This window comes from Chenopodium quinoa, unplaced genomic scaffold, assembly GCF_001683475.1.
Source record: "Chenopodium quinoa cultivar QQ74 unplaced genomic scaffold, ASM168347v1, whole genome shotgun sequence".
Lineage (NCBI taxonomy): Eukaryota > Viridiplantae > Streptophyta > Magnoliopsida > Caryophyllales > Amaranthaceae > Chenopodium > Chenopodium quinoa.
In genome coordinates this window covers 2010763-2022050 of record NW_018744593.1, presented here as the reverse complement: position 1 = coordinate 2022050, position 11288 = coordinate 2010763, and positions in this window count along the sequence as shown.

Genomic DNA, 11288 nt, shown 5'->3' with positions numbered 1-11288 from the left:
TGAAAGGGGTGGATTGTTTGATGGTAAGCGTAGAATGCGAGTGCTTGGGTGTCTTCGTTCCCAAGCTTGGTAACTAGCCCTAAAGGAAGTACGAGAAGTTAAGAAAACTAACACGCTTGTTTTGAAAAGAAAAGAAAAGAAAAGAAAGAAGAAAGAAAAAGACGTAAATTACATTTGAAGGGATAACATCGCCTTTTAACAATTCATTAATAATGATATTGTTTAAACGATCCAATTGTTCATTCAAAATGGTCTCGTAGCAGAAGGCGCGCGCAAGAGGCTAAGTAGCGCGCAGTTGGCGCGCGCAGCTCTAGAACTTGCGCTGGGTATGGTCGAGTTGCGCGCGCCACCTGTTCGAGCAGGATTTTTTTTTGTCGAACGATTTTTTTTTATATATATATTTTTCGACGAATTTTTTTTTTTTTTGTATGATATCCTTTAAATGTGACTCAAAATTACGAAGGGACAACTTCGTAATTGGGAACCTAAGTTAAGACTAAAAGGAAAGGAAAAAAAAAGCTATCCTAAACACGTCGCAAATAGTCATGTAATCATATAAGCATACGAGAGAGCCTTTAAATCGCATAATGCCATTCTAAGGTCAAGGCTTGGGTGTCCAAAGGTACCATATCTTAAGAAACGATGCACGAATCAATCACTCAACGTGTTGACCTTTGACATAGCTCTCCCAACATTTTGTTGGCGATATGGGTGGGATGATTGTTATTGATTTCTGGATAGAAGCCTGGTGTTGGCAGCCCCTAGTAAATGAGCCAATCCCCATTGGTTAGAAGGTGCTTATGATTATGCATGATGCAATGTTACTTGTTTGGTTTTTACTTTTGTGAAAAAGGAAGATATTATGCGTTCAAGTCTCGCTCTCAAACTAGAGATTATCCAAGATAGCTCTCGTTACAACCCATATGTAACCTGGTGTTGGAAACCTTGGACCATAACTAAGAACTAACCTTGTAACCTCTAAGTCCCCAGTGGAGTCGCCACGGTGAGGAGGGTGTGCCCGTCGTTGGGGATCCTTCTCCTATATACCCATGGCCCTTTTAAAAGCCTAGGACTTTACATCGTTTTAAGGCGTGTTAGGATTTGAATTCCTGACCGTTTGGGGGACCTTGAATTAGAGTTGATCCTGTCATGACACTTTTTTGTAAGAAACTAGCAAGGAGTTGCCAATGAGTTTTAGGAAAAACCCATAAACCTCGTTCATGCATTTCTCCCAAGGAGAGTTCAAGGGATATTTAGCATGAATCATAAGTTTACCCATGCCAAAATTGGTCTACTTGTACCAGAAATGAGTTCGGGAGCGAGGGTACTAATATAACGTTCCTTTTAGAGAGGAATCGCTATTCTAGCTCAAGTGAGGCCTCTAATAGCTCTTCCTTTTTCACAATTTCATTACCAAACAATATATGCAACATGATACCTAAAACTAAATTAGTTGATTTTATTTACAAGAATTAGTCACATAGGAATTACATCGCAAAAGTCGTTATTCTTATTTATTCAAATTCGTGAAAGAACAAAAAGTAAACAAGATTCGCCTTGGCTTAGGTGATAAAACAATCAATTAATTTGTCCAATTCTAGTCTTGTTTAACGAAAGAATACTATGTAAAATTAATTAATTAAAGTTTATTTAAAGTGTTCAAACAACACTAATTAATCGATTAAAAGTTGTTTAAACAAGAAAAGAAAAGGTGGTTAATCTAAGTGCTCCGGATTTTACCACTTTTCCTTGCTAGATCTTCGCTTAGAACACTTATGGACTCCTTCTTGTTCGGGAACCTCCACCGTAAGAGTAAATGATTAAAAGGGTGAGTGTTTAGGACAAGGGGAAATGATTAGTGCATAAGATCACAAGGTTTCTGCTGACTTTCGGGTTAATTTATGTGTGTTCAAAGCTTCATATTGCACCCTTATCTATAGGGAATGGATGAATTTAGGGTTTTGAACATTCTGCCGCAGCAGGTGGCACGTGCATCTCGAAAGGTTGCGCGTGGCTGTTACGCACAAGTGGTTGAGTTGCGCTACTGAGGGCAGCGCAACCAATTGTCTTGCGCGTGGCTTTATGGTAAGATTTGGTTCAGCATTTTTATAAAATTTTGAATCTTCCGCGAGCGCACCACTGGAGGTCGCGCCGGACGTCACGTGCAACCTTGTGGGTTGCGCGCGCCAGGTCAACGCGACTCCTTGAGTTGCGTGCGGTTTTTCCTGCGGCAGCCTCGGATTTTAACTTAGGCGCCTCTAAATCCGTCAAAATTAGGTTTAATCTTTGGGATTAGGCCTAATTACTGATTGGGCTCAGTTTTAGTTAGCTTTGGTTCATTTGGTATTGGGTCAAGGTAGTTGTTTTATGTGTTTAAGCCTTAATCAACAATCCATAAGTATTCTTCGCGTTGATCCAACACAAAGACGGTTTTATTTATCGTCATAGCATTTTCGGTCGGAACAGGGGACCAAAAATAGATGTCTATAGTAATTAAATTTATTTATTGCATATTGTTTTCTAAAGAGAGCATGAAATATAACATAGCCTGACGGTAAGGCTTATAGTGTTAGATTTGAAATTGAAGTTCCATATTTATATCTTATTATATTACTTGAAACAAAATTCTTTATTAATGATCATACTACGTATAATGAGAGACAATGAATGATGGTGAATGCCACATGACATGTGGACTTTCTTAAGATCACTTTTAATATGCATATATCGTATACAAATGGCCTTAAATCTATCTTTAATTGTTCTTTGAAATGAATAAATCATAAGAAGTTGATAAATTAAAAAATCATATTGATTATTTAGATGAATCTAATAATCCACGCATGATAAATTTTTCTTATGTTTTGTTGAGAACTATTGTTTGGTCAAATTTATATAATTGGAACTTAAATTAATCAATGTCAAAGCCTTACCCAAGTTGCTATAATCACTAGATTTACTACTACTAATAAAAAATCTGAAGTATAACTACAATAACTTATCATGGCCGCAATTAATTATCATCCAAATTCTATTATTAATTTATTATTACAATAACATCAATAATAATAATGTTTATTGTTTATTTATATATTATAATAATTTGTTGCTTATGCACTTATTAAATTTTTTGGACGAATATAAGGGCAGGAGCAACTTATAATATAGTTTTATACTTATCTCCGTCAATCGAATGCCATGTCATCTCAATTGCTATTATTTTTGTTGTACTGAATTTGTTGCCTTGCGATCATTATAAAAAATAGTACGGAGTGTTCTATTTGATTATATCCCAAAAAATTTGGTTTCAATTCATTTTCAGCTAATTTTCGTATTATTCGAGTTTCCTGTTCAAGGTCCAATTCTATCGGGCCGGATCTCGAGCCAGGCCTTTTTTTTTTTTTTTTTTGACAATATCTTTGTTCGTAATATTTCATTAATATAATCTAATATACAAGGTAAATATTGATCTCATTAGATTTGCATGCAATAATGTGTATTTTCTTATAATCAAATATTTATAATCTACAAGTATATTAATGTGAATTTAAAAATACAATAATGTCTCCAATAATGTCACCAATAATGTCACCATCAGTATGCAAATTAGGGTACAATGACTAAAATATACTTGTAGCAGTATAGTATTAGCATGTGTAGTTCTATGATGAAAAGGCAATAATAGGTTCATGGTTATCGTATTCCTACAATCCAAATATGAAAGCAAATCGTTATAACATCATTTTAGTCATTGGAAGGTTTTTTCTTTTTCTTTTTCTTTTTTATTTATTTTTATTTTTTATATTTAAATTTAATGTCTTTCATCTTACATGCATGATACAGCATCATCATTAAGAAGTAAGATTTTTTGGGAAAGAAGTAGATTAAACGTCGCCAAGTCATTTAAAACCAACTCCTACAAGTACCTACGAGAGTTCGAGTACAATCAATCAACTTAGGAATAAATGACCAACACTTTTACCAGTTGACCAAAGTTATTACTTACAAATACATCATCAATCTATAATCTAATTAATTAACCAATGAGCACTTTGTCTAGTAACATAAATTATAGTCAAAGTTAATATAGTGAAAAAAGTTCAAGGTACTAGAAAGGGAGGTTTTTATTTTTTTTATTTTTTTATTTATTTATTTTTTTTATTTTAAATCACCTTTTGTTTTCATCCACTTTTGTTAAATTTACATTTTTACCTTTACTAAGTCCATTTAACTTTTCCTTCAAAAAAAAAAAAATGTCCATTTAACTTTAATTTTATAACTACCTTTATTATTTTTGTAAATTTTTAGGGCCCAACTGTATGCAATAAAATATATTTTGCTCTCTATCTCTCTCCTCTTTAAAGAAAAAATTTCTACATGGATGGTCTCCATTTTCATTTTTTGTTAATTTACGTAGTTACGTAACTTACGTTGACCGCAAAGAATTCAGGAAAATGAAGAGAGTAAAAGCTGTCTATTTTTTTTCCAGTGTTAATATATTAGTGTCAACTTTTAAATATGTGACCATTGATCTCCTCTAATTTTAAACTGGAGTAAGAGATTACATAGTCATGTGAGATTTTATTGGATTCATCTCATCATTTTTTTCTTTTTTGTTAATATCACTTTTTTTTTTTGTAAATTTACGTGTATAAAAATAAAAATGTATGTGTTTTAAGACACGCCTTAAATATCGTGTAAACTTTAATATTACGAAAAGAATAGAGATAGAGGGAGTAAATAGGTGTTCTACTACGATTTGAAAATCAAAACTACATTATTTTATCCCATCTTAGATATGTACAATGAGGTGTGTATAAGAAATAATAACTCATAAGTGACTGTGCTACAACTAATAATTGTAGTTATTAAATTAATTAAAAAAAGAAAATTCAAGATTAGCCAATGAATAGTGTTAATTGATAAGAGAAATCGAATTGAACATACCTTTAGATTGGAGAACAAATAGTGCACCAGCATCAAGCTCCTCATTTTTCGCTTGTATAGATTCTAGTACCGGAGGTTGGACAACATATGTCCTCATTCTCTCTTTCTTACTCTCACTCACTCCCTCTTCTTGAACAAATAAACTAGGATAGGCCAATGTACACTTATATAGAGCAAGCAGCAGTTTATCACGGAGATAAATAATTTATGCAAATTTAGTGTTATTATTATAACTATGACAACAAATTATAACAACAAATTCACTCAATCAATATGATATCTTTGTAATAAAATCAATAAGTGTGGGACCCATTATTAATAAATTATAGACTTATTATTGAAGCTGACACCTAAAATGCATTTTTTATTTATCTCTTTTATAAATTTGAATTTTCTCAAATTATATATAAGATATATTTTTATGTATATGAATATATACTTATCTAATACGTCAAATCAGCCTTCTTCTTGTGCCAAATAAAATAAAAATAAAAAAATAAATCAGCCTTCTAGTTTGGATTATGACTTTATAAAACAGAATCATATGTGCTAGTATAATAATCTTATTAAAGAAAGGTTACCAAAAATAATATTATAAAGGTGTCATCAATTATATTAGTGATATTCTCGTGCAAGCGTAAGTTGTTCGAGAAATATTACCAAAAATGAATTTAAAGGTGTCATCAATTATATAAGTAGTATTCTCGTGCAAGTTGTATGAAAAATAAGACTAACAATAAACGAAACAAACGAGGTTATCTGATTATTGCCGTGAAGTGACAAATATCATGAATATATGACAATTATTGTTTTTTTACAGGCCAGACAGGTGTACCATGTGCATGTACATCCGGAAGAACATTGCACTATAAATAAAAAAAATTACTTATAAATAAAAAAACATAACTTAAAAATAAAAGAACATTACATTTAAATAAAAGAACATACATAATCTATAAATAAAAGAATTGTAATTATAATAATTTATTATATAGTACAAACGAACATAGTGTCATTATGTTTTCTGAAAAAGAACATTACATATAAATTAAAGAACATTACATATAAATAAAAGAACATAACTTATAGTAAATAAAAGAACATTACATATAAATAAAAGAACATTATCTTTCTGAAAAAGAACATATTACATATAAAACAAAGAACATTACATATGAATAATGGAAAAATGCTACTACCTAAACCCATGGAAGAAGATGATGAACAAAAATGGTATTGCCAAAAATTCAAACAATCAAGTAATTTCATGATAATAAAGCTTCATATGAACAACAAACATCATCACAAAACACAAAATATAGGTAAAAACTACAAGTAAAGAGAGTTCACTATTGAAGCACAACTTAAGATTTCATATTCATAAAGTAGAACAAATATAAACAAAGAAAGAGATATCATACCTCAAATGAGTAAGAAACCCTTATAAACTTAATCAATAGTGGAAATCAAGCTAGTATTGTTTCGGTGTTTTCTGATGTCCTGCGAGAGAGTTACAATTCCGAGACTGGAACCGGACGCCTGTACCTGCAAAACAAACGGATGCTCCGGACGGTTGGAGATCCGCCTCCGACGGTCAAGTTAGTACTTGATTAAGGAGTAATTAATGCGGAAATTAAAGTAATTGGGTCTCTCTAGGTGAGAGAGTTTTATGTGTGTAATCTGCGTAATCTCCCTTAATGAGGATTAAGGGAGGTATTTATAACCTCGGGAAACGTGCCAATCTAGGTTTAGGTTAACCTTGGGCTGATTGGGCTTCCCTCGGAAGTTGGGCCTGGGTGGCCGACTTCTCCATTAGGCATGGAGTATGCCACGTGTCATGACATAATAGGTCCAAGGCGGACGAATAAGCGTGTGCCACGTGGCAAGCCCTGAGAGGTCCAACTGGGGAACATTTGGCAGGACCTGATTGGCCCACGTGGCGTATTCCGATTGGTGGGAGCAAAATCCCCTAATCATTTGCCCCTCACAGGTGGCACGTGACTGGTCACGTGTTACCTGTGACAGGTATCGCCCTGTAACAGGCGACGACCTGCTACAGGTGTCACTCGGCGAGAGGCCGAGAGATTCTCCCGCCAAAATTTTGAATTTTGGAAGTGACCCTTCGCCTTCTCACTTCGCCTATATAAAGGAGTGTTGACTTCGGTCATTTTCACACTTGAAAACTTTGTGAGAGAACATTCGGACCCCTGAACTTGCTCTGACATTTTGGACCCTTTCTGCCTACCGCCTGCTCTGACAAGCCGACTGCAAAGGATTTTCATAACTTCATCAATCGTCACTCGTTCAGGTAACCGTCGGTTCTCTTACTCTTAATTTTCTCTTTACTTTATTCTTTTATAAAATGGCACCACAGAAGCACACGACACGACCTAGGTTAGTGATCAGCCGGTCACCGGGGACGGCTGAATCTAGGACTAGGAGTGCCGCCTGCCCTTTTCTGGACCCATCTTTGCCCTTTATACAAAGTCCGACTGTATCTGTGTCTATGTAGAGCATGATGGCCAGAACAAAAAAGACTGCCAGGATCTCAAACTCAGACGGCTCCTCCCACAAGGTGCCGATTAGTGAAACATCTGACCAGGCGCCAGATGTGGAAGTGAAACAAAGCGGCTTGAAAGCCGGCAGTTCTGAGGGAGGAGTCAAAGTGACCCCTTCCCATTTTACAGTTGACAATTCTACATTCTCTCTTGCTCCTTTTAAAGGAGAGGAGGCGGGCCCCTCCGGGAGAGGGGAGGAGTCGTCCTCTTCGGACTCGTCAGAGGACGATTCCGAGTCTAGCTCTTCTGGCAATGCTTCTCTGGACACAGAAGAGAAAAACAGCCGCCTACAAGAGGCGAGGCTTTCTCACGCAGTTGAGAAGGGGGACGATTGGGCGGAGCCATCCGCCTCTCACCGAGAGCAAAATACCCCCTACTACTGCACGGTACCTCGGGGCCGGATCACAGCCATGCAAGAGAAAGTGGAGAGCTTTATCGCAAACCACACAATGGGCCCCGGCTTTTTAGTGTTCGTGCCGGATCCAGAAGACACAGTCGTCTGGCCGGCTGGTACCAGTTATGATGGTGCCTGCTTTGGCTGCTACGAGGCGGCCATCAAGGTTGGGCTGCGCTTCCCACTACATCCGGCTGTTCAGCGGATCTTGGATGGGTATGAGTTGGGGTTATGGCAGTTAGCCCCGAACTCCTGGGTCAACGTACTCGGCTATGTGGCCGGGTGCGAACTGCACGGGGTGGAGCCGAACTTCGAGGCTTTCGCCCACATGAACTACCTCAGCCGGACCCCTATGGCAGGCGGTACCGGCTGGTATCAATTGACGAGCCACAGGGGCTACCTCATGACGAGAGGTAAAGCAAACAAATGGAAGGACTGGCGGAGCACCTTCCTTATCATTGAGAGTTCAGACACAGAGCTGAACAAGCGCTTCAACAGGTGGAACAGGAATCCGCCCCTTCTTGCAGGCGGCCGCAGCATGCCGCCTGTTCCCCCCAAGGCTAAGAAAGAGATCCTAGATAAAGGACTCTTCAAAGTAGAGTCGAAGGTGAACTCTACTTCAGGGGTACGAGAGCAAGTACCGCTGCACTGCGTCCCGAGCTTCAAATGGCTCTACGACGAGTACTTTTTGGCCGCCTGTGGCCTCAACAGTCGGTGCTCAAGAGGTAGCCGGCCTGTCGAATACTCTGTTGTTCCGTGCATTTCTTGTTATGACTTTTATTAACTTTGCTATTTGTTTTTGCAGCGGACGCCATGAGCAAAATTACCGCCTCCAAGACTGCGGCGGCCATGTTGCGGGCCTCCATCATGCAACAGTCTTCAACCGACTCCCCCAACAAGGGGGCACCCTTGGTGGGCTTCGAACATTTCACCCTCTTTTTGGAGTTGTGTTTATGCATATACTGACTCTTTTCTTCTTTTTTAGACGGGCGCTCCAAGAGCTTCTTCTTCCCAACAGCCGGACCCCAAGGCCCGGAAGACGACTGTTGCGAGCTCTCCTGGTTCTGCCAGGAAACATGTGGCGGCTGAGAAACAGCCGGCCACTTCTTCTAAAACTCCAGCTGGGTCACCTAGAAGTATGAAATTATCCTTGTAAATTTTAGACTTGCTCCCTTCTTTACTAGGTCTAATCCGTTTGTTTATGCTTGATGCAGCCGGCCCTCAGGAGCCTGACTTGGTCGAAGTGGCCAAGTCTATGATCAAAGCCGTTCCTCCAGCTGAAAGGGAGGCGGTCAGGGGTGTCGGCACCCTTGACCTAGACGGGATTGCAGGGGTCCTTGCTGAGGTATACTTAGCATATTTTTGAGTATTTGAATTCCAGGACGCCTGTTTTCTTTTTTGTTTGGAAACTGACGCCTGTTCCCCTTTTTTCTTAGGCCCTGCTCCGAGTGAACGGCCTTCGCAAGCCGCTTGACCGGAAGAACAAAGAGGTAAAGGCTGCAAAAGCTATGGCCGCCTCTGACTGTGATAAGGCAATGTTTCAAATTGCCCAAAATGAAGTTCTGACCATTGATATTCTTTATTATCAGGCGCAGGCTACCGCCGCTATCCGGGCTCAGTTAGAGGCGGCCTAGCAGAGGAATAGCGAGCTGGAGGCGACCATCAACAACCTCAAGGCCGAGCTGAGACCTCTTCGCCAAAAGATGTCCTCATACGAAACCTTGGAGAAATCCTTGGCGAGCGTAAAGGTACGCCTGGTGACCCAGGAGAAGAGTCTTACTCAGGAGCTCTCGCAAAAGGCCGAGCAAGAAAAGAAAGAGCTGGTTCGGGAGATGATGGAAGACTCTGCTCAAATCCAGCGCATGACTTGGGGCCGCCTCTTCCCCAATGTCGACTTTGCCTCATGGGAAAAAACGTACCGCCAGTGTTCTGATAGATATAATCAAGAGATCCTGGCGGCTGCTGAGGAAGAGACGTTGGAGGAGGAGGAGCAGCCGGTAGAGGCGCTTGTGTCGCTTGGGGGTAATGCATCAAAGAAGGATGCAGCTGAAGCCGAGTCCAGCAAGAAGAGTTTTGACCAGGCGGCAGCTGCTAATATTGAAGATCTGCCCCCTTCTTAAGCTTTATGTCTTCTTTCCACGGCCTGCGTGCCGTTTGTTTGTATTTACCCGGCCAGGGGGGCGGGGCTCTGAATATTTTGCCGGTCTTTAATGACCGGCTTCTTTTTAATGAATATTTTTGTTTTGCTTCAAATTTGTTTAAGTATTGAATATTCTGATATCCAATTGTACACTATACCGACTGTTTTACATGGCCGATAGTTGCAGACAGGTACGGATAGTTAGTCACGCCGCCTATGCCTCTGGACGACTGGTTGTCTGTTTCCAGGCTAGACGGTCAGTCGACCATTTATCCAATCGGTATTCGAACCATTTTAAAGACTGGATCCCCTTTAGGCAGGCGGTCCTGTCATTTGTAAAATTAACTAAGTAGGAAAGTTGTTTCCTACTTGTCATGCTTTTAGGCTAGAGACTTTTGGCCGTCTAGGCCGACTGTTTCCCGCCGTATTTAATCTAGTGTGAACAGGTGCTGTATGAACATCTTTTTAGTTTCATACTAAATTTTTAAGGAGTGACCAAGTAAACATGATTGTTACCTAGTCGCCAAGTAACTGAGTAGTAGAGGTATCAAGCGGTGGGTACCGGTTGTTCCCCTTTATTCGCCAATGTTTGTTGGCTTTTAACTCATAGGTTGTTAACCTAGCAGGAGTAGTGGTTGAGAGCCCCTGTTTGCTAAAAACAGGCGGACGACTCATACCTTTTAGGCTCCATACTAAGTTTGAGAGAGTGACTATGAGTTAACTTTGGTGTTACTCAGTCGCCGTCACTCCTGCTTGAGTAGTAAAGGTATCAGGCGGCGGAGGCCGGCTGAACCTTTTGATTCGCCAATGTTTGTTGGCTATTAACTCAAGAGGTACCCCCTGCATTTATCCCAAGTAATACAGGCGGTCATCTGACTCAGATGCCAACTGCTACCACTGGTTTGGTTAGTGATAGAGTTATCCTTGTCTCAAAAACGGCTACGTGGTTGCCCTTGGGGACAGTCGTATAGGTGCCGTGTAATTAGTTTATAGAGCAATGTTCCACCCAAAAGGGAGCTGCTCTCTGCGACGAATTTCATCTGGAGGGATGCCGCCGGACGCCTGCTATGATGTTGGGACAGGTCGAATTAGTTTAAAGATTGGATCAGTTGGCTTGGCGCCTGGACTGATCATTCGGCTTGTGGAATTAGTTAGTTCTTGGTGAACGTCGGTGCTAAGTAAGAGGAGGGTAGCCGACTGTTTAGGCACAGGGTCGGCCAGGCCTTGATCATTTTTAGCTAAGTATAAG